This window comes from Gopherus flavomarginatus, chromosome 8, assembly GCF_025201925.1.
Source record: "Gopherus flavomarginatus isolate rGopFla2 chromosome 8, rGopFla2.mat.asm, whole genome shotgun sequence".
Lineage (NCBI taxonomy): Eukaryota > Metazoa > Chordata > Testudines > Testudinidae > Gopherus > Gopherus flavomarginatus.
Genome location: NC_066624.1, coordinates 15,827,067 through 15,848,183, shown reverse-complemented (window position 1 = coordinate 15,848,183; position 21,117 = coordinate 15,827,067). Strand labels below are relative to the sequence as shown.

Here is a 21,117-nt window from a genome sequence, read left to right as displayed (position 1 = left end):
GCCCCGCAGCTCCGAGGAGAGCCCACTCGGGCCCCTCTGCCGCCGTCCTTGCCCGCGGCCTCGCCCCCACCGGGCCTCGCGGCGCCGGCAGAGTGAGGGCGGCGGTTGACGCGCATGCTCGGATCGCTCGGGCATGCTCGTTAACGGCCGGGGAAGCAAAATGTAACGGCGCGGAGCGAGCAGGTTCTCCGGCACTCGCCCAGCGGAGAGCAGCGGCAGCGGCACCGGCGGTGGGGCTGAGCCGCGGCTCGCCTCGGGCTGCCTTCCAGTTCCCTGACACGCCGCCACAGCCGGTCCCTCCCGAGCGGGGATGCGAGGCGGCGGCGGCGGCAGCGGCAATGTGGATTTATATTCGCCTGCGCTGTAGCCGCCGGGGAGAGACGCAAGGGCACCAGCCCTAGAGACTATGGCTAGCGGCTCTCGCCGGGCTGAGCCGGGGCGCTGCTGAAAGTTCCCGCCCAGCCCCTCTGGCCAGGTAGGTTCGCCTGGGAGGCTGGGATCCGAGCCGAACTTTGCCTCTGCCGTCGGGGCTGCCCGGGGAGCGGAGTAGGGTGGCTGCCGCTGCGCGAGTGTCTCAAGCCCGCTCGCCCAGCCTTGACCGCTGCCTGCCTCCGACTGGTGACAGCTGCGGGCTTTTCAGAGCGAGAGAGAAACACACCCGCGCCGACCATCTGAGCCGTCCAGGTGCCTTAGGCGTGTGTGTACATCTGTCAGCCAATGTGTCATGCTCTCTTCCCCCCCCCCCCCGTATTATAAGCTGGGTAGCGGTTATTCTCTCCATAGCGGTGTGCGCGGTGTTTATAGCTAGTGCGTGTGCAATCTAGCGCCCGCACGTCAGTTCTGTGTTGTGTGTGTTTAGCTCTGTGTAGAAAGGAGGAATAAACTCTCTTTTTTTTGCCTATAGGGGGTCTCCTTTGCTCACGGTTGCTGTTCTGCCAGAGCGCTCTAACAAGTGGACTGGGTGGATTTGCAGGGTGGCGGGGCTCGCTCGCTCTTTCCTCTCTGGGCTACTCGCGCCCCAGAACGATGCTTCCATTGCCCCTCGGTTGGATTCGTGGTACTGCTTAACTGCAATACATCCGTGCCAGGGGGGGTTTGTGTGTGTGCCCTCCCCTAACCGTTCTGGAAGCGTGAACTGGCATCTTAGTAAACTTAGCAGAGATACAGTAAGTCTGCAGTATTTCTTCTCGCACTTAAAATTGTGAGGGAGTAGGCAGTACTCTACGTTTAGCTTATAAGGGAAGTTTTTTCTTGAGACTCTTGAATTCCAGTTGTATTATTAGTAGTACTATTATTTGTTTATTTCTTCATTTATTTAAAGGGAGATGATAGTACATTTCACATCAAGACCCAAATCCTTGGTGAAGTCAGAGATTGATAGAATGAAATGGCTTTCTTTCTGGGTCAGCAACACGACGATCTCTCTCTCCCTTAGTGAACAGGGGATGGGTCTATCCTATTTTTTATTGATCCTTAGAGGTAATCGTAATTAAAAATATATTTAAACATTGCCGTCGTCCGACTCTGATGTGCTCTGGTCATTGGACAGTTGCAGAGGCAATAGATACAAGTAAGAGTTGTTGTGATCTCCGCTCCTAATGCTTTCAGCTATTTGTGGTTTTGTTTTTTTTTCTTTTGTTTTGATAGCTTTCAGCTACAGTTTTAAAGTCAAACACTTTAGGCTTGGATGATGAATGCTAACACTGTCATGATAATCCTAATGTAGCGAGAAAGCTTTTTCTAATTGTATGTCACTACAGTGTTGTCAGCCTATGTCAATTTTTGTTAGTAGAGACTAGTAAGTATGCTTTAGTTGCTCTGATCAAATACAGAAATGTCCTCTTTATTGTCAGAACTAAGTATGTATGGGTTAATGTTTCATCGATCATGTTCATAGTAACCAAAGCTTGTAGATATCCGTCTAGACTGTGTGCTGTTTCTCTCTAGTTGTAATTAACAAGTCAGATATAGCGTATTGTGAAAACAGCAAGGACCAATGTTGTGCAGACACATCACAAATGTCTACTTTATCTCCAGTTGTTTTCATATTAACAATTCTCAACTGTGTTTGTGTATTCGTGTTCCTTTGGCTATTAATTGCCAAGTTTAACTACAAAGTCTAAATGATTTCATATTTAGAGCACAAACATTCCTGGTACTGTCAAAAAGAACAGTTTATGAATCATAACTAGTGTGTTACACTGTAACAGGAAAAGAGCTATACATCAAAACCTGAGGCACATCCTTAACTTACCTATTTTCCTTCTGCCCTGTATGTGGTTTCTTTCTCTCTACATCTTGTTTTGTGTCTAATTTGCAATGTTCTCAGTTACTTTTATAAATGCAAGACTTTTCCCTCAATGAAATATAGGAATAAAAATATAACTAGTGTCTATTTTTCCTACTTGAGCCATATCTTTAATACAAGACCTTTCTAACATGTTGAAGTATTTGTAATCTTTTTGGTGGTTTTAAATTAAGAGCTCTTAAAACAAAGTAATGTGGGAATCTTTCAGTGTTCTTGAATATCACAAATGTATTTTAAATATTATTCATTTTTCTTCCTAAAATTAGTATATTCTAACCAGTAGTTACAAGTTTTCAAGCTGATCTCAAAAGGATATTTTTTTTAAATAAAAGGTGCTCCTTGAAAATACTTTGTCAAAGAAATAACTGAATGCTTTTTTAAAAGATAAACGTACACACATTTCACTTTCCGTTTTTGGTTTAGGTAAACTTATCATATAATAAACTAGAAATTAGAAAAGTGATTTTTCAGAAGTAAATGAATTATATGGAAAACAGATTACTAGCCTGAAACTTCAAGTGATAAGATGGGGGAGCAGAAGTGTTCAAAATGGCCTACATAATCAAAGTGGCCGACATAAAAATAGCATCTAAATAAACAAATGTAAAGATATTCTATTACAGATATATGTAGAAGCTGTAATACAGTGAAGCCATGGTTATTCGTTTGAACGGTTGCTGTACTTTTTTATTATAACAAAAGCTTGTGCCAGGAAATGAACACACATACATACAAGCATAATTTGCTTTAATGTATTATTTTTTAAAATACCCTTCTCTTTAAGTTCATGATGTTGCTTCCACTGAAGTTGGGATTCTGAGTATTGGCATTGACGTTAACTGAAACTGTCAGTATATGGTCCTGTATGTGGTTCATGACGTTTAAATACTAGGAATGTAATTTTAAAAAATAATTTTAAACTGAAAGGACTTTAAATTGTTTATGGAATAATAATACTTTTTATGGTGCTTTAGTTAACATTTGTACAATACTCTGATCACTCTGTTAGAGGAGGTGCAGTTCCCATTTTACAGATGGGGAGAATGAGGCACAAATATATATAGGGTCCCTACCTTGCATTGTTGAAGTTCATGGCCAGCTTTCAGTGATTTTAATGGCAGTAGGATTTAACACTGACTTCCCAAAGATCTAAACAGTGAATCAGTGACAGCCATGATTAAACTATATAAGAGTCTCTGACTCCTAATGTGGTACTTGTATATGTAGATTCACCTATGTCTAAAGTGCATATCCATCATTCAACAAAAGAGAGTTTAACATTAGTGCTTTATGGCAGTGAGAAGCATCAACGCAAGGAGATTTAAGTAGAGATAGGTATGTCTTGCTAATGTATCTTAGATCATCCAAACTTATACTTTTATAAGGTCCTTTATGGATAGTTTAGTACTGAGTTAAAATTAGGAGTATATAGTTGTCTTGATCTTGCATAGCCTCACTTACATGATCAGGCAACACATTTTCAGGATTGGGCCCACTATGACTGTCCTTTAAAACCTGTAGTGATATACAGTCATACTTTCTTTCCAAAATGATCAGATTTTTCTCTTGTGATTTCTTTCCTTACTTTTTTTTATATTTTCATAACTGAAATTGTTGAGGATACAGGAAAATTCGAATCCATAGAAACTTGACTGTTAAGTAGCCAAAATATTAAAATATGTTGAAAAAATAAGTTTGTCATGCTATCGTATTTTGTTTAATTTTTTTTCCAGAACATAGCCAGTAGATACTTGGTAGTGGTGTTTTGTTTTGCTGTTGCATACATTTACTCAATTTCCTTAAACTTGAAACTTCAAGTTTAATCTGCTGTTGTTAATTTATTTCTTATTTGCTTTCATTTCTATGACAATATGGTCTGTTATAGTATTTTAAATCCAAATTCATAAAAGGTATATTTTTAAAAATAAAATAGACAAAATATATGTTGTGTGACTAAAGCTGTAATGTAGAAACTAACACATTTCAAATCATTTGGCACTAGATGGGGAAACTTGCCATTAGTTTGTATTTAACTTTTTAGTATTTTAAGTTGTGGTTCAGATGATAAAATTTTAAACTGAAAAAAAGACTGTTTTCTAAAAGTGAGAAATGAGAAGGTAGTATAATGCTTGGAACAGTTTGAATCTCTTTTCTTTTTAGTATATTTTTTTGAGTAAACTTGCGCCTTTTGACCAAAATCACTGTCAGGCTAAGTGCTGGCTTGTTGTTTTGGAAGCTTTCACTGAGCACTACTAGTTTCTTTAGTCCTAATCGGCAATAGCCTCCGTTTTCTAGTTCATGACCTCTCATTGGTAGATACTTCTACTTATGCCAGGCTGTGTATAGAGTGTTTGTTTTACAAATGTGGACTACAAAGACACTATAAAACTTACATTTTTGGACCTAACATTTTGATTCAGCCACCTTAATATTTTTTTCTACTCTTTAGCAAATATTTGTGATGCAAAGTTTTGTTAATGTGAATGTTCACGGAGCAAATTCTAGGCAAGTAGCTGAGATTTGTTTAATTAAGAAGCAGAATTGTTTGGGGGGATGAAAAGAAATTTATTTCATATGGGAGTATATAATGGAGCATCATCCAATAGTGGAAAAGGAAAAAAAATATGTGAATTACATGACAATTCACATAATGATTTCAAATATCAAATGTGGGAATACTGACTACAGACAGGCTAAAAATCAAAAACATTGTCAAATAACTTTTTGAATAATTAAAAAATACATAAAAATATTGATCTAATTGTAGCCAATTTGAAGAGGAAAATGGGTTATGGGCCAGATCCTTAGCTGGTTTAAATGAGCATAGGTGGATTGACTTAATAAATCATTAGAAGTGATAAATTTGGCCTGCTCTATTAAGAACATTGCATCCAAACACTTACTACAAATTTTGGAAAAAATAAAGTTTTTTAATTTATTACAAACTAGGTTCCTTCTTACAGAAATGGAAACTTGTAGAACTCCAACTGTCATCTATTTCCTTCAGTTTCCGTGGTAACTGATAGTGAACTGTTGCGATTAAGATGAAGACTCCACAAAAATAATGATTTTAAAACTTCCCTTTACCATATTTTCTCCTATCAGCCCTCTGTTTCCATGGAAATAGTATTGAAAGGCAGTAGGCAGCCAGCAACTGAGTCAGAAGTCACACTTGGTAGTTTCAGATGCTTGCTAGGATTGCAAGGTGGCAAAAGTCTGTAGTCCTTTTAAACTTTGGCATAAAAGTAGATTTGTAAAAGTAGTAGGGAAGAATGCTGTCCTCTTCTGCTTCTTTTGACAGCTACAGTCTGAGTTCATTTTACTAATCATTTTCCTGAGTTCACAATGCCCATTTTGCCACAATCTATTATTTTATTGATCATACCTACTCTCTGTAGTGTAAATATGCGGGGACAATGTCAATCAGAGCAGTGAGTTTTTGTGGGGAAGACCTGTGAATAGGAGCCATTTGCTTGAACATGGCAATGGCAAGGCAGGCTCTCCGAGCTGTACTTGTTTAGGGGAAACATGTCATAAAAATAGGACACGTATGGCATTGCCTGCCTTAGATACAATTTTTAAAAAAAAATCAGGAATAAATAATATGAGCCTAAAGCTGATATGAAACAGGGTACATCAAATATTAGTCAGGTGTTCTATGGTATATCTTAGCCATCAGTGCTTAGAGGCAGAGAATGAGTGAGATAACAGGGATGGGGATGCAGGGTGGTGAAGTCCAAAGCACATGCTTGTGGCCTGGTCTACACTACGCATTTAAATCAATTTTAGCAGCGTTAAACCGATTTAACACCGCACCCGTCCACACTACGAGGCCTTTTATATTGATATAAAGGGCTCTTTACATCGGTTTCTGTACTCCTCCCTGACGAGAGGAGTAGTGCTAAAATCGGTATTACCATATCGGATTAGGGTTAGTATGGCCGCAAATCGACGGTATTGGCCTCCGGGCGGTATCCCACAGTGCACCACTTTGACTGCTCTGGACAATAGTCTGAACTCGGATGCACTGGCCAGGTATACAGGAAAAGCCCCGCGAACTTTTGAATTTCATTTCCTGTTTGGCCAGCGTGGAGCTCTGATCAGGTGACCACGCAGAGCTCATCTGCACAGGTAGCAATGCAGTCTCCTGAGAATCGAAAAAGAGCTCCAGCATGGACTGCACGGGAGGTACTGGATCTGAGCGCTATATGGGGAGAGGATTCAGTGCTAACAGAACTCCATTCCAAAAGACGAAATGAAAAAATATTTGAAAAAATTTCCAAGGCTATGATGGGAAAAGGCCACACCAGGGACTCAGTGCAGTGCAGAGTGCCCTTACTGCAGCAGTTTAAACAGAGCAGTGCTTCTGAAGACGTGAGCGTCATGAACCCTTCCTGGCCATCCCACGTGGATGTTGGTGAAACGTCTCTTGTGATCCACCAGTGCTTGCAGCACCATTGAAAAGTACCCCTTGTGGTTTATGTACTGGGTGCCCTGGTGCTCCGGTGCCAAGATAGGGATATGGGTTCCATTTATCGCCCCCCCACAGTTAGGGAATCCCATTGCAGCAAAGCCATCCACTATGACCTGCATGTTTCCCAGAGTCACAACCTTTCGTAGCAGCAGCTTAATGATTGCTTTGGCTACTTGCATCACAGCAGCCCCCACAGTAGATTTTCCCACTCCAAATTGATTCCCGACTGACCGGTAGCTGTCTGGCGTTGCAAGCTTCCAGAGGGCTATTGCCACTCGCTTCTCCACTGTGAGGGCTGCTCTGATCTTGGTATTATGACGTTTCAGGGCAGGGGAAAGCAAGTCACAAAGTTCCATGAAAGTGCCCTTATGCATGTGAAAGTTTCGCAGCCACTGGGAATCGTCCCACACCCGCAAAACTATGCGGTCCCACCAGTCTGTGCTTGTTTCCCTGGCCCAAAATCGGCGTTCAATGGCTAGAACCTGCCCCATTACCAGCAGGATCTCCAAAGCGCAGGGGCCCGCGGTTTGAGATAATTCTGTGTCCATGTCCTCATCACTCTTGTCGCCGCACTGCCGTAGCCGCCGCCTCCTCCTCGCCTGGCTTTGTAGATCCCGGTTCAGCATAGACTGCATGAGAATGTGCGAGGTGTTTACAACGTCCATGATTGCAGTATTGATCTGAGCAGGGTCCATGCTTCCTGTGCTATAGCATTTGCACAGTTCACCCAGGAAAAAAGGCGTGAAATGGTCGTCTGCTGCTTTCACGAAGGGAGGGGTGAGGCTGTACCCAGAACCACCTGCGACAATGATTTTTGCCCCATCAGGCACTGGGCTCTCAACCCAGAATCCCAAAGGGCGGGGGAGACTGCGGGAACTATGGGATAGCTACAGGATCGCTACCCAGAGTGCAACGCTCCGGAAATCGATGCTAGCCTCGGACCATGGACGCACGCCATCGAATTAATGTGCTTAGTGTGGCCGCGTGCACTCAACTTTATACAATCTGTTTTACAAAACCGGTTTATGTAAAATCGGAATAATCCCATAGTGTAGACATACCGTGTGATGAAACACTTGAAGTAGCTTAGGGATCTGTTTATGGTTTTAGAAGCCACTGCCATGTTAAGAGGGGAACCACATCAGTGGCAGTTGCTTGAAGTATTCTGCCTAGGGAGAGAAGAGGCAGGCAGAATGCTTATAGGAGTGCTGAGTGAAGGAGTGCATTCTGAAGTGTCAATTACTGTATCCTTTAAAAGAATTGTACATAATCTGTACAAATATTGGCAAATGTGGAGGGAGGACAGGGCTATAGCTACACCGCCCAACCACAGCCCTTTTTGGTTATAGTACACCTTGTGGCACTATATCTTCTACTTGGAGAGCAGAACAGCAGGATTCTGGATGCCCCCTACATAGGTGTTCAGGTGTCTTATTGTACCATTCTCCTCCTCTCCCCGTACACACAACTTATGCATGCATCTTCATAAAGACAGTCAGAATCTGCCCCATAGTGAATTTTAAAAGCCCTTCACTTAAAAAATTAAATATATGTTATCATTTTTTTGGGGGGGGCCGGAATTTAGTATGAAAAAATAGAAGATAATGCTCATTGCCTATTAGTTTATTATAGGGGTTTCTGTGATTGCAAAACACACCCTAGTAGTCACAATGTCATCACATTCTGTATTTAATTGCCCTTGAGTCTAAAAATTTATTTCTTGATTAGTGCCTGCTGACAAATTTCTTCTGTAAACTTTTAACCAAAAACCCTTCAGCCATTTTTGAGTTGAGTGACAGTGATTAAAAAGAACATAAAACAGGAAAATCTTGTTTTTGGAGGAAAGCTTGAAGTCATGGTGCAAGTGTACCCTAAAGGTTTAAACACCTGAAGGTAAATACATTTTGAGGTTTTTTTATCCTTTTAAAGTCATGAGATTTTAAAATCTCTTGACATTTCCCCCCCACACCAGGTGAAGAGGGGCTTGACTTATGATTTTTGAATGCTTGGGACTGGAAATACTGCTTTTTTTTTTTTTAAACCCTGCCCTTTTGTAGTTTAAAATCATCTAAGATCTTAAAATGGCTTAATTCATTTAAATCAAACTGCAATTCTATTTAGACCCCTCTAAAATAATCTAAGATCTTGCATCCATTTAAACTGCATACATGGGAGGCACCTGTGTTGCCTGAACTGTGCCCTTCTCCATAGAAGGGTATATGCATATACAAGTATGGAAGCCTGGAATACTAACAGATGCTAATTGCCTTTTGACAAGCTTGATTATTAATGCACAGTTTACTAATAATTATAGAAGCATTGAGGTTTGCAGATGAAACAGAACATCCCCTGTTTCACACTCTAAGGATAGAATGTTGTCTTCCAAGTGTACATGTTAATTCTTTCCAGGACATTTTAATTTTCAGTTACAAAAAGTTATAGCGGAAAAAAAGTAACTTTGGCAAAGAAAACATTTAAAATTATTTACTATTTTAAAAACAAATTCCCCAAGCATTTAACTTTTTTGTCTCCCTTTACATGAAATACCAATCACCACATTCTCCAGACTGTTCTCTTACATGGCCTGGTAATATCAGAGATATAGATCACTTCTTAGATTTTAAACTTCATTAAAAAAATCACCTATTTTTATCTGTGTTCATCACCTAATTGGTTAACTCCAAGAAAAGCCAACAGAAATTCTCACCCCTCAACTGATTCTGTTTTCTGACACTGTGTGGCTTGGCTGTGCAGCCTATCTCCATGCTGCCCCGCTCTGTTTCTCACACACAAGCTAACCATTCACTGATCCTGAGCAGTCAGGTTAATCAGCGGTGTTAGGGAGGTAGTGTTAAAGAACCAAATGACATGGAGGACACTTGCTTTCTGCTCCCTACCCATCCTACCTGCTAGAGCACTCTACAGCTCATTGGCCCTGCCCCAGCACATCCTTCCCCGGAGCTTCTTTCATGTTTCCGTAGCTTCCCCAGCAGATCACGGTATCTTTATGCTTATGGTTCCCTTTTTGAGCCCCACTGATGCATGTCCATACACCCATTGCCCACAAAGTTCCTCTTCTTCTGGTCAATGGCCAACATTTCTTTACCGACCCCTCCCTTCTGGTGTCCCTTCAGCATCAAGTTCATCCCTGCTCCCAGCCTCTCTCTAATGCCCTTCCTGAACATATTTCCTAGCCCACTCCCTATCATGTTCCTTTTGTTCCCACCTGTGTGTATTTCTGATCTACTCCACTTCTGAACCCCCATATCTCCAAGTTACACCCTAGTAGCTCTGATCCTACCCATCTCAGAATGTTATGCCTTAGTTGTAATGCTCCCTACATACCTTCATCACTAAATATTCCCACTGCTGTTTCATCCTCACCACACTTCCCATCCATTTCTCCACAACTGTAATTAGTCTCCAAACAGCTCCTATCCCCTCATGCACAGCTTCCCTAACTCTCCCCCAGCTCCTCTACAAGAGCTCCCAACTCTCCCACCGATTGTTAAACCTTGGTGTAAAGCTCTGGTTTGTACATGTCCTTACACCTCTTACAGCACATCCATTCCAAATCCTTCAGCCTCACTGCAAGCACAGCTTCAGCGCCCTTTCTTCACAGCTTTGATCTTATCCATCTCAGACCTACCCTACCCCATAGATATCCTCTCCCCCACCTTCACAGCTCCTCATTCCATAGTGCCTTTCTGCATCCACACCTATCTGTGAATACCACACTCTCTCCCATGCTGTCCATGGCACACTACTCTGTGCTGAGGAATTGCTACATACCATGGTTCCCCAAATATAGAGAACCTGATAACTAAGATTGGGACCTTCTTTGGCCAGAAATCTCACCAACCCACAGGCAGCGTTAACTCAGTTAACCTCTTTTCTATTACTGAGTTTTTCTACTTTCTAGGCTCCTTTGCTAGCCCCAGCTACTCTCTGCCCTTCCCCCATAATATGTTGCTCCTTTCTCCTTCAACATACAGCCACCCACAGTGCCTGCATCTAATTCCTCACAATTGCATTCAAATGCACAAGCTGAGCACCAGCCTCCGCAGCAATAACATGTTACTGACAGATGACTTTTCAACTAAAAGCTTGCTGTGATGTTAACATATGAGGTTAGACAAACTGAGGTTGTGTATTGGATTGTGATGTTGAGGAACTGTGACATGCACACTGTCCATATCTTTGTGGTGGGAGACAAAGGGAGTTTGTTGGAGACTTGAATATATGAGAATATTTGGTGGTTCTGACACTTGGTTACTTTTCTTTCTTCTTCCTTTAAAATATCTAGGCAATTAAATACAAAAACTGTACAAAAAGTAATTCTCCACTCTAGCCTTACCTAGAGTAAGATTTAGAGGTGTAGTATTACAACAAGCCAGATAACACATTGTAACCAATTAGACTGTAAGCAGGGGCTGTCTTGTTGTTTTGTGTTTTTATATAGTGCCTAGCACAGTGGGGTCCTGGTTCATGACTGGAGCTCCTAGGTGCTACCACAATACAAATATAGTAGATTACGCATATTAGCAACCCTTCTGTTGCCAGCAAAAAGTTGCCATTATTTGGTACTTGCCTGTAAAAGTAAGGCAGGTTTGTGGGGTTGTAGGCAGGGAAGGAAGCATTGGGATATGTCTTCCCTTGCTGAATCCCTGCAAACCTGCCTGTGGGCAGGGCAGCATTGGCGAGAAGTATGATGCAACTCCACAGGCTCTGACCAGTCCCATTCTTCATGGAAAGCCCCGGTATATGGGCTGCAGTCCTCCCTCCCTGCTGCTGCCCTGCCCACAGTCTTCCCTCTTCAGCCTGCAGTGCTGGGACTCCAGCAGGAACTTTCTCATTGGGTGGGGATACAAGTGCCCGAGCCCATCTCCTGTGCGGTCCTTGAGTTCAAGAAGTTTGTGGGGCTGCAGTCAGCAAAGGAAGCGTTAGAATGTACTAAACACTGGCTGCAGCCCCTCAAACCTGCCTGTGGCCATGGCCTTTCTTCCCCTAAAAAATTCACAATAAGTGACCTGTTATTGATAATATCCAAATCCCATTAACATTAAAACCAATGGGATGAGATTGGTTCTTGGCAAAATGTTGTTATTCACTAGAAGCTGTTAGCATCAGGGTTGCATTAAGTGGCATCCACTGTAATAATGTTTGCAAAGCCTGCTCTAGATAAGGCAGAACGTACTTTAATACGTGCTAAATTCCTCAAGTAAAACGTCAGATCTTTTTTCTTAACCAGTGTAGCATGTGTTGAAGGTGCTCTGCCTTGTCTAAACTAGACATACATTATTGTTAGTTAGAACACTATATATATTTTATCCTTTTAGTCCAGACTAGTCTGTTCTCAGCATAACTTTTGTGGCAAGGTCCTCTGTTTTTATTACATTAGATCTATGCTAGTGTGACATCACTGATTTCAATAAATCAGTGGAGTTGTATCAGAATAAAACTCGTGCAGGAGAAAGGAGGTTCTGGCTCCAAATGTTAATGAGATCCAGAACTGTATAGTTAAGTGCTCAAAAGTTTGCTCAAGAAGTGCAAAAGTTAAAGATGAATACTGACTTTTTACTCTGCCACCTTGTGTATACTGTGCAATACTATTTAAGATTTAGTCATTAACTTCATCTTGGATAAACTTGTGTATAACATGCAAAATAATCTAGTGTACTAACTGAGAAATAATGGGTCATATTTTCATCTGGTATAAATTGCCATGGTTTTATTGAAAAACGATGGTATTATACCAACATAGATCAGTTGAGGATCTGGCCCAGTATGTGTTCTCATACGAAAATGTTGTGGGCCAAATTCTGCTCTAACAGCTGCACTCTTATACATCTAGACTAATTCCATTAATTTCCATGGACATCTTCCAAATTCACACAAGTGTAACCAAAAGCAGAATATGGGCAAACCCGTGCATGTACTTAAATTTTGCAATCCTTAATATTTCATTAAATATTTGGGTTTTTTTACATTTTATTATAATGTCTTTCTTTGAAATTATCACATTGAATTGGCTACTTACATTCAAGTACGTTTTTACATGTGTAAAGCACTGTGATTTTACCAATCACTCTTAAAATATACTGATTGTTTTAATTTAGATTAAGTTGTAAATTAATAAGAACTTTTTAACATTACTCATGTTCAGTTTGTAACACTTTTTTTGTTTTGTGACTGATTAAGATTTAAGAAATTGAATTTTGGGAATCACAAAGCATACATGGGCTGTGCTGTACTGAACTGCTCAAGGCAATTCATGCTAAGCTTTCTAGAACACCAGATACAGGCTATGAGAAATTCCATTTTATGTGTTGATGTTAATATTCCCAAATACAAGTCCATAAAGTATCTGAGAGATTACTATAAACTACTGCACTTCTATTTTGAGACTTCATTTAGACTATATATCAACAAGGACAGTACTGAAGTAATTACATTATATGTTACTTTTTTTCTTTTGCAGTTCAGTTTAAAATGTTTTTATATTAAGTGGTGAATTTCTAAACTTTTTCTAACATTACAAAGATACAAACTGTTAGGATTTACTGTCATCAATTCTAGTTCAAACTAATCATAGCCCATCAACCTACATAGACGAACCAGGCGTGAATGATCTCGTCCCTCCATATTATTTTCTTTTGCATTGTCACTGGCAAATTTATACATCACAGTGCAATTGTGGCCTGTCATTCAAGGTTTTCAGGGTGAGGAGAATGATTGAGCTAGTCCATTATATCCACGATCATCTTTTCTCCTTAGAATTAGGATCATGGTTATATAGGGTCATTCACCAAGATTCTACAGTAAAGTAGAACTGTGCTTTAAAATACATTCCAACCTCTCAGTGGATGTTGCTATTTTATTCCTAATACCAAAAACATGATGCTGTGTGCCCTACTTGAAAAGTACACATTATTGTAACAGTTGGATGAACCAAATCACTGATCATTCATCGGATGTATGTACATTCTAATCCGGAATCCTTCCTGTGCCATAAGATGTCATTTAGGGAACAAACATCATGCTGTTTGCTGTTTGTTGGAATGGCTACCTTGTTGTGTTTCTATATCTTAACTGTTTACAAGAATATGTTGTTGGCCTATCACTCAACCCTCAACTTGGAGGACCAGCGGACTGATCTTTGTCTAGTCCCTAACCTTTGACCTCTCTGGCTTTGATGGTCCTACCAGTAGTTGAAACTCCTGTTATCATAACTCTCAGGATCATTGGAACACATACACCTTCCTATCTCATCAAGGCGCAGTCCCCAGGAAAGGACGTACAGTAACTGTAGCATTTCAGAACCATAGGCTTGTAAATTAATGTCACATCAATTTACTTTCAAGTTAGTTTTCATAAGTTTTTCTTAACAAACATAAATAATGACTGTAAAGCTGAGGTAAATCAGAAAATAAATTGAATGATGGTTAGTATAATCCTAAATCCACTTTATATATGAATTTGCTGTGATTGCTGTGAAATGATGAACAATTTTAGTCTAATAAAATGCAGCATTCTGTATGTGACACCATTTATTTTTGGTTATGAATCCTTGAAGTGTTAATCAGGGTGCTATATTTTTTTCATTTACTTGCTGTTTTTCCTCATTTGAGATATTGCCTGGTTAGACAACTTGTGAAAGTGAAGTAATTTTCGTGAAAACAAACAGCATTCAGAGAGAAGCAAAATTCTATTAAAGGACCAATCCTGCTCCCATTGAAGTCAGTGGAAACTGGCTGAAGCCGTAAATGTAGTTTAGCAAAGGGCAATATGTAGAATTTTAAATATAATTCTGTAAAGCATCACTGTCATAATTAAGTAATACTTACAATATTTGTTCCTTATGGTTTCAAAGTGATATATACATTAATCATTATAACACTACTGTGAAGTAGATAAGTATTTCAATTGTACAGACTAGGTGTCTATGGCAAAGAGTTAAGTAATTTGACCGAGTGAGTCATAGGGCAGGATTAGAACTCGAGTTCCTTTTCCTAGATCCATGTTTCTGTCATAGATAAGGCCACTCTCTGCTTTTTACAAGTGGCTGTATGTAAAAAAGTAGTGGTTACTGCCAGTATAGTACTACTAAACATCATGTAGTAAAAGCAGTCAAGTTAAGTAGATTATTGATTACATTGATGTTTGGCTTCTGTAACCCCAACAGATAAAAAGAAAAATAACATTGGTGAGATTTGACAGGTCTGATAGCTGGAAATGTTCAGCACAGCAGGAAAATGATGTTGAAGCCAAGAACCTATCCTTGTATGTCTTTTGTTCAGAAAAAACAGAATACTGTTTTTAAAGGGGTGTTGTTTTTGTGTGAGTAATTATTAGAAAATGTATTACAAGATAATACTGCTGCACTTAAATACACTTCTAGAGTGAAGTCAGTGGTACAACTGCCATTAACTTCAATTGGACTGGGATTTCACAATTCTGTTCAGATGGAAAAGATCTATTAGATTACTTAGTGAATCTCTCACAGTCATGGGATATTTTTGTGCTAAATGTGGCAATGTTTCTTAATTAGTTTAAGAAGTATTTTTGAAATGTCTGAACATCCTATTAAAATAGTTATCTCACTAGCACATTATCTATCTCTTATTTCAATTAATAGGAGGTGGACTTGGCCCCCAAAGTAGCTAGCTCATTTCATAACACCTATTGGTCCATGGCACTGTGTGGACTTCTTTGATTGAAACTTTACTTAGGCCCATATTGAGATCTCCAGTTATGATTGCATAATAGGCAGATTTAGTTTTTGTGATGCTAACTGTGCAGTTCTTCCTGCATGTTCTCTGTGCGGTCTGGTGACATTCATACTTTAGGGACAGTAGAGACATATCACAAAGCTGCAAGATGTCTCCTGGTAGACCCATTTCTGGAAGTCAATCAGTTGACCAAAAGAGAGATGTAAATGTTCAATATGCTCCAAAACAAAATGAAATGCAGAGCCTACAGATTGTACATTTGAGATTTTACTGCAATGTAATATTTCTGCTGAGAAGGAAGGATGAGGTGGCAGGTGGGGTGCAGGCCCACCCTACTCCACCGGACACAGGGACTTTACAGTGGTGGAGTGGTCTGCCACAGGGTTGGCAGGAATCCCAACTAGAACACACTGACTGTGCCTCAGACAAAGCTGTAGCCGGACTAAAGTCGGCTATCCCTGGGTCACCTCCTCTCCTCCCCATGGGGTGTAGCTAGATCAGCAGGGTGTCTTCTAGCTCTTCTGGGTAGGTGGCCCACAGCGGTCCTGGCAGGTCCGTGGCAGAAGCAAGTTCCCTGGCTGGCAGGGTGTTGCCGGACTCAGCAACTAGGAGCAAGCAGGATCCGTCTGCCTCCCTTGGTGTTCCAGCCCCAACTCAGCAGGAGGCCCTGCCCTGTGTACTTCCAGTGTGAGGGGCGAGGCAGGCCTGGCTCCACCCACTTGGGCGAGGAAGGTGGTTCCTCCCTCTCTGGTTCAGAGGGAGGCCATACTGCCTCACTACAGGCAGTTTATTTTTTTTAAAGTGTTTGTACTAGTTGGCTTACAAAATCAGCCTAATGGGTGTGATGCCAATTTCTACAACCTTGTTCTAGTTTATGTGCTGCAGAGCAGAAAATGCTTTCCACAGAATACAACTTTAAGTGATATTGTGTGTGTGTGTGTGTGTGTGTGTGTGTGTGTGTGTGTGTGTGTGTGTGTAATGCATTCTTCTGAAAGCTTCTAATTCATTTAATATTTGGAATAACAGAGCATGAAAACTTATTTAGGACTTTTACCATGAATGCCATTTTCAATCATGGAAAATTTGTATTGGTCAATTAAGATATGTCTAATCAAGGACACAGTAAAACTTCTGTACAAGATAAATCATTTATATATGGTACATCATGTTGCATAAATTATGGGAACACCATTAGTGCTGTAATATACTGATATCAGTGATATAATCTCAATAAAGTTTTACTACTAAAAGCAATTTAGATGTTGGCCTTCTGTTTGAGGCAGCCTATGGGCCTTATCCTTTTACTTAATTCACTACATGAAATGTCAATGGTAATATCTCCTTGTACTTTTAGTAAATTTTGCACCTATTTTTGCTAAAATATTGCAAAAAATGTAGAGCTGGTGAAAATTGAGGTATTAATCAATCAGTGACACAAGGGAAGAAAAACACTCAGAAGATGGAAATGTTCAATTTTTGGCAGAGGGGGCTGTAATTTACCCACTTGCTTTATGCAATTTCATAGTGCTTCAGTAACCAAAAAGAGCTATGAAAGCTTTATTTTAAATGTGTGCTTTCCCAGTATTCAGAATGTTCCACGTGCATCTTGGGCTCAGTTTTACCGGTGAAATACATGACTGGATTAAGGGTAGGTGCAGAATTATAGTACGTACCCTAGGAGAAGCTGAGGGAGGCATTGGTACAATCCTTCCGAGAGTACTGTGGCATGCAGAAGAAGCATTATATACCATCCCACAGGATGATGCAGTGTTATTCCTTCACTCTGTTGGCCTGAGTAGTGTGTGTCTTGGGGTTGGTATTCCTCTTCCTTCTAGATACCCAAAGAGGACAAGGGAGTAGTTACAGAAGAGAGCATATGATTGTGTCTACTTTTTGGAAGGAGAGAAATGATCAATTAGTTTAGTGTTGTGCTTTCTAAGCTAGCTAGATCATGTTGATGTGTCTCACCGGTACAAGATACCTGTAGTTCAAAATAGGCTGAAATGAATGAGAACAGGAGTATTTTCCCTGTCTGTTGCTGTGCCAGTAACCCATGAATACTACTGAAGCCGTTTTGTGCTATGACCTGGTTTGAATCCTGATTTCAAGGGTTCCAAAATGATGATGATGTACAGAAGACGTTGGGATGAAGTTGCTGCCATTTTCCATGGTAATATGTAATAAGCCCTCAGAGAAAGCAGTGGAGGAAAACAAATAATGAACGAGTTCCAGAGGTTATTAGATTCATCTCCTGACGAAGAGAGGATTGGAAGCTGTGGTGAAAATCAAGACATGAGATTTAAATTGCAGTAAATCCAAGAAGGATTGAATGTCCTTTTCATGTTCCTAATGTGTTTATATTCATTTGAGGTTTGAATGAAAGGATTTCTGGAATCTAATTGGCTAAAATAGAAATAATTGTGTGGCTAAAATACAAAAAAGTGTTTTATCTAGAAGCGTCTGATGTGGGAAAAGTAACTGATATTACTAGAGTCCTTGGTTTCATGAACACATTCTGTTACAGATATGCCAAATACTTAGATTAAGAAAGCTGCCAGGGCCCCGGAAAACATTATTTCATATTACACTAGATGATTCAGAAGATTGGTAATGGAAGATGTACCTCTAAATCACTAGTTCAAATCTGGCCCAAGTTGATTGGCCACAGGCTTTGGTTACTAGCTTATGGCTGGTCAGTGTTCTTTACAGAATAATTACGTATTCTTTGTATAGCATCATAGGTCACCAGGCCAATATAAAAGGCTGGCCCTTGAAATAAATTTATTGCAGCCTAGTTCTTTATGAGCAAGCGTTGCCATCTCAAAAAAAAATCATTATTCTGTTTGGCACTAAATGACCTCATTGTCATTCTCAGAATTGAGACAAGCTACTTTCTTATGCCTGAAGGGTGGTCCTTCAACTTCAGCTCAAGGTACGTAGACTGGGAGAAAAAAAACTGAATGCTACTACCAAACGTGAATCTGGTCTGTTGATAAATGGAGGATGTTACTATGTACTATTAGAGCACTATGTTAATTTAAAAAGACGTATTTACACACTTATCTCAAGACAGCAATTACAACCTGGGTGCAAGATAGTTGCTGGAGACAAGTTACAGAGTTAATTGTCTGAGGCACAGCATCTCCTCCCAGCCATCCTGCAGCCCCTTAGAAATGCCCTGCATCTCAACTGTTACTGCTTATATATTTGCACCTTTTTAATTTCAGCTCATACAGCAACCTAGTGGCCTAAGTAATGGAGCATTAATATTTAATAATTAATAAAGTGCTAATAAAATAAAATATAAACAATTCCAGTACAATATGAAGGTGAGTTTCACACTAGAACATGAGAAGCAGCAGCAAATCAAGGTAATGAAGTTTCATATTTTAATAAGTATTTATGATCTTATTGATTGAAAATGCAATACAAATAAGAGTCAGATGTTTTAGGGGAGTGGTTACCATTCTTTGCTCATCATCTCACTGATCAATAGCCCGATTTAGAAATAATAAAATATGCCTCTGATATATTTTTTAATGAATTGCTTAAATTGTGTGTGTTCAGTCTTTTTGCTTTGCCTTTGTAATACTGGAGTATACAACACACCTAGGGGATAAGCACAGAGCTGTAAATTAAATCACAACTGTAATATAAAAGCATCAAAACATTCTTCCAGCATAAGCAGCATATCAGTTAAAAATACCACATTAAAAGTGTATTAAGGCCATAGCTTCTGCTCACAAATAAAGATTAAATCTTCAATATCTTGTCACAACAGGGCACAGTAAGGGAAACATTAGGGATTTTGTTCCTTTGTGACTAGAAACTGAACGGTGTAACCTGGAAATGTCTATATTTTTGTAAACATTTTGAGTCTGAATGCATTAAAACATTGTTTTCTGCACAAGCTTAGTAACAATTCCTACAGAGTCCTTATGTAAAAATACAAGACAGTCCCTGCCCTATGTTTACAATATCATCAAGACGAGAGTAGACATAACATAGTGGGAAGGCCAGAGAGAAGCAAAATGCTAGTTTTTTGGAGTGGCTTTTTTGATTGCTTATGTTTCTCTTGTGCTGTTTATTTATAAAGTACCATTGCTGAACAGCTAAAAAGGTCCCTGCTCTGAGGAGTTTATAATCTAAATTAGATTAAAAGGATAAACTGACAACAGAAAAGAAGTTGAAGAAGAGGAGACAAGAGCATTCTCCCTTTCTCATTGGGACAGTGCTATTAGGAAAAGTTTATAGATCACTTTTTATTTTGTGTTTATTGAAATAGTTTTGTTTCTGTTAGTTTGTTAGCTAGTATGATCAGGTGCAAGAGAAGGAGCAGAGAGTTCCAGAAGTGAGATTAGTCACAGAGGCTAATCAATGGAAGAGAAGCTATGAGGAGAGGGAAGCACTTAAGTCCAGAGTTTGCCTGATTATGCCAGAGGTGTGAAGTAAAGAAGTCTTCCTTTCTGTCCTTATAAAAAGAACAAGGAGTACTTGGGGCACCTTAGAGACTAACACATTTATTTGAGCATAAGCTTTTGTGGGCTAACACCCACTTCATCAGATGCATGGAGTGGTTTTAGCCCACGAAAGCTTATGCCCAAATAAATTTGTTAGTCTCTAAGGTGCCCCAAGTACTCCTTGTTCTTTTTGCTGACACAGACTAACACGGCTTCATAGCGTCATAAACACTAAGTAGAATTACAGCCCATGTGCTCTGGGGATTGAATGGGCTGCTCCATCCTTACAATCCTGGAGAAAAATGGTTCCACAAAAAGGCAAGAAGAAGGTAGGAGAGGTAGCGCCTTGGCCCCGTCTACACATTATCCAACCATGTTAGAGTGGGGGGAATTAAACCGCATCCACAAAGGGAATGTAATGGAAGATGTATAACCTCCATTTGTCTTCTGATGCTGATGCTATGGGCTGTGCCTTAATGCACAGGAGCAGACTGTTTCAGGCAGAGGAGGTAGCATGGAAAAGGTGCTGAGTTTGTAATTGAATAACAGATGATTAGGTGTGTGTTTAAGGTGAGAAGAGTGAGCAGAGTGCAAAAGAGATGAATGAGGAAATGAGCTGTGATACAGAACAAGGCAGAATGATTAAGAACCTCTTGAAGGTGAGGACAATGCATTTGAATTTGGTGCAGAATGACAGGGGAACAGAGATGACTTCAAGGAAAAGTGACATAGTTGGAGCAGTTGGAGAAGAATATGATTTTAACGGTAGTGTTTTGGATAGACTAGAGTGGGTAGCTGTGTGCTGTTTTCTGATGTCACTTTATTGGAAAGTGGCGTTGGCAGATTTGAACAATGCCAATTTGGCTGTGACTGAAATATAATAAAACACGGAACCATTTATCCAGATATTGGTAGTGATGTGAACATGATCTTCCACCTGCTCTTAGCTTGCTTTGGACCATAGAATGATCTTTACTCAGTTTGTTATAGAATGCCTGTTTCTGGGAGAGCTTTTGGGAAAATATCATGGTCATGGAGTCATTTGCAACCATACATTTGACTACATTTATTGGAACAGACATTGAATTGCAATATTCATCAAGATCAGCTGTGCCTTGTTCCAGTTTGAAGCTGTACTTGCCT

At 40.1% G+C, this 21,117-nt stretch overlaps 1 protein-coding gene across 11 annotated transcripts in view; it reads left to right on the top strand.

Moving 5' to 3' along the window:
- TENM1 (teneurin transmembrane protein 1) overlaps positions 1 to 21,117 on the top strand; it is a 1,412,425-nt gene that overhangs the window by 873,235 nt on the left and 518,073 nt on the right. For 2 of the 11 annotated variants that reach the window (XM_050964459.1, XM_050964451.1), the window contains exon 1: positions 1,040 to 1,166. The exons of 8 other annotated variants lie outside the window; for them this stretch is intronic. The gene's annotated coding sequence lies outside the window, so the exon portion shown is untranslated. Of the gene's footprint in view, positions 1 to 231; positions 476 to 1,039; positions 1,167 to 21,117 lie in introns of those variants that run through there. One more of the 11 variants, XM_050964450.1, reaches the window with a different exon arrangement.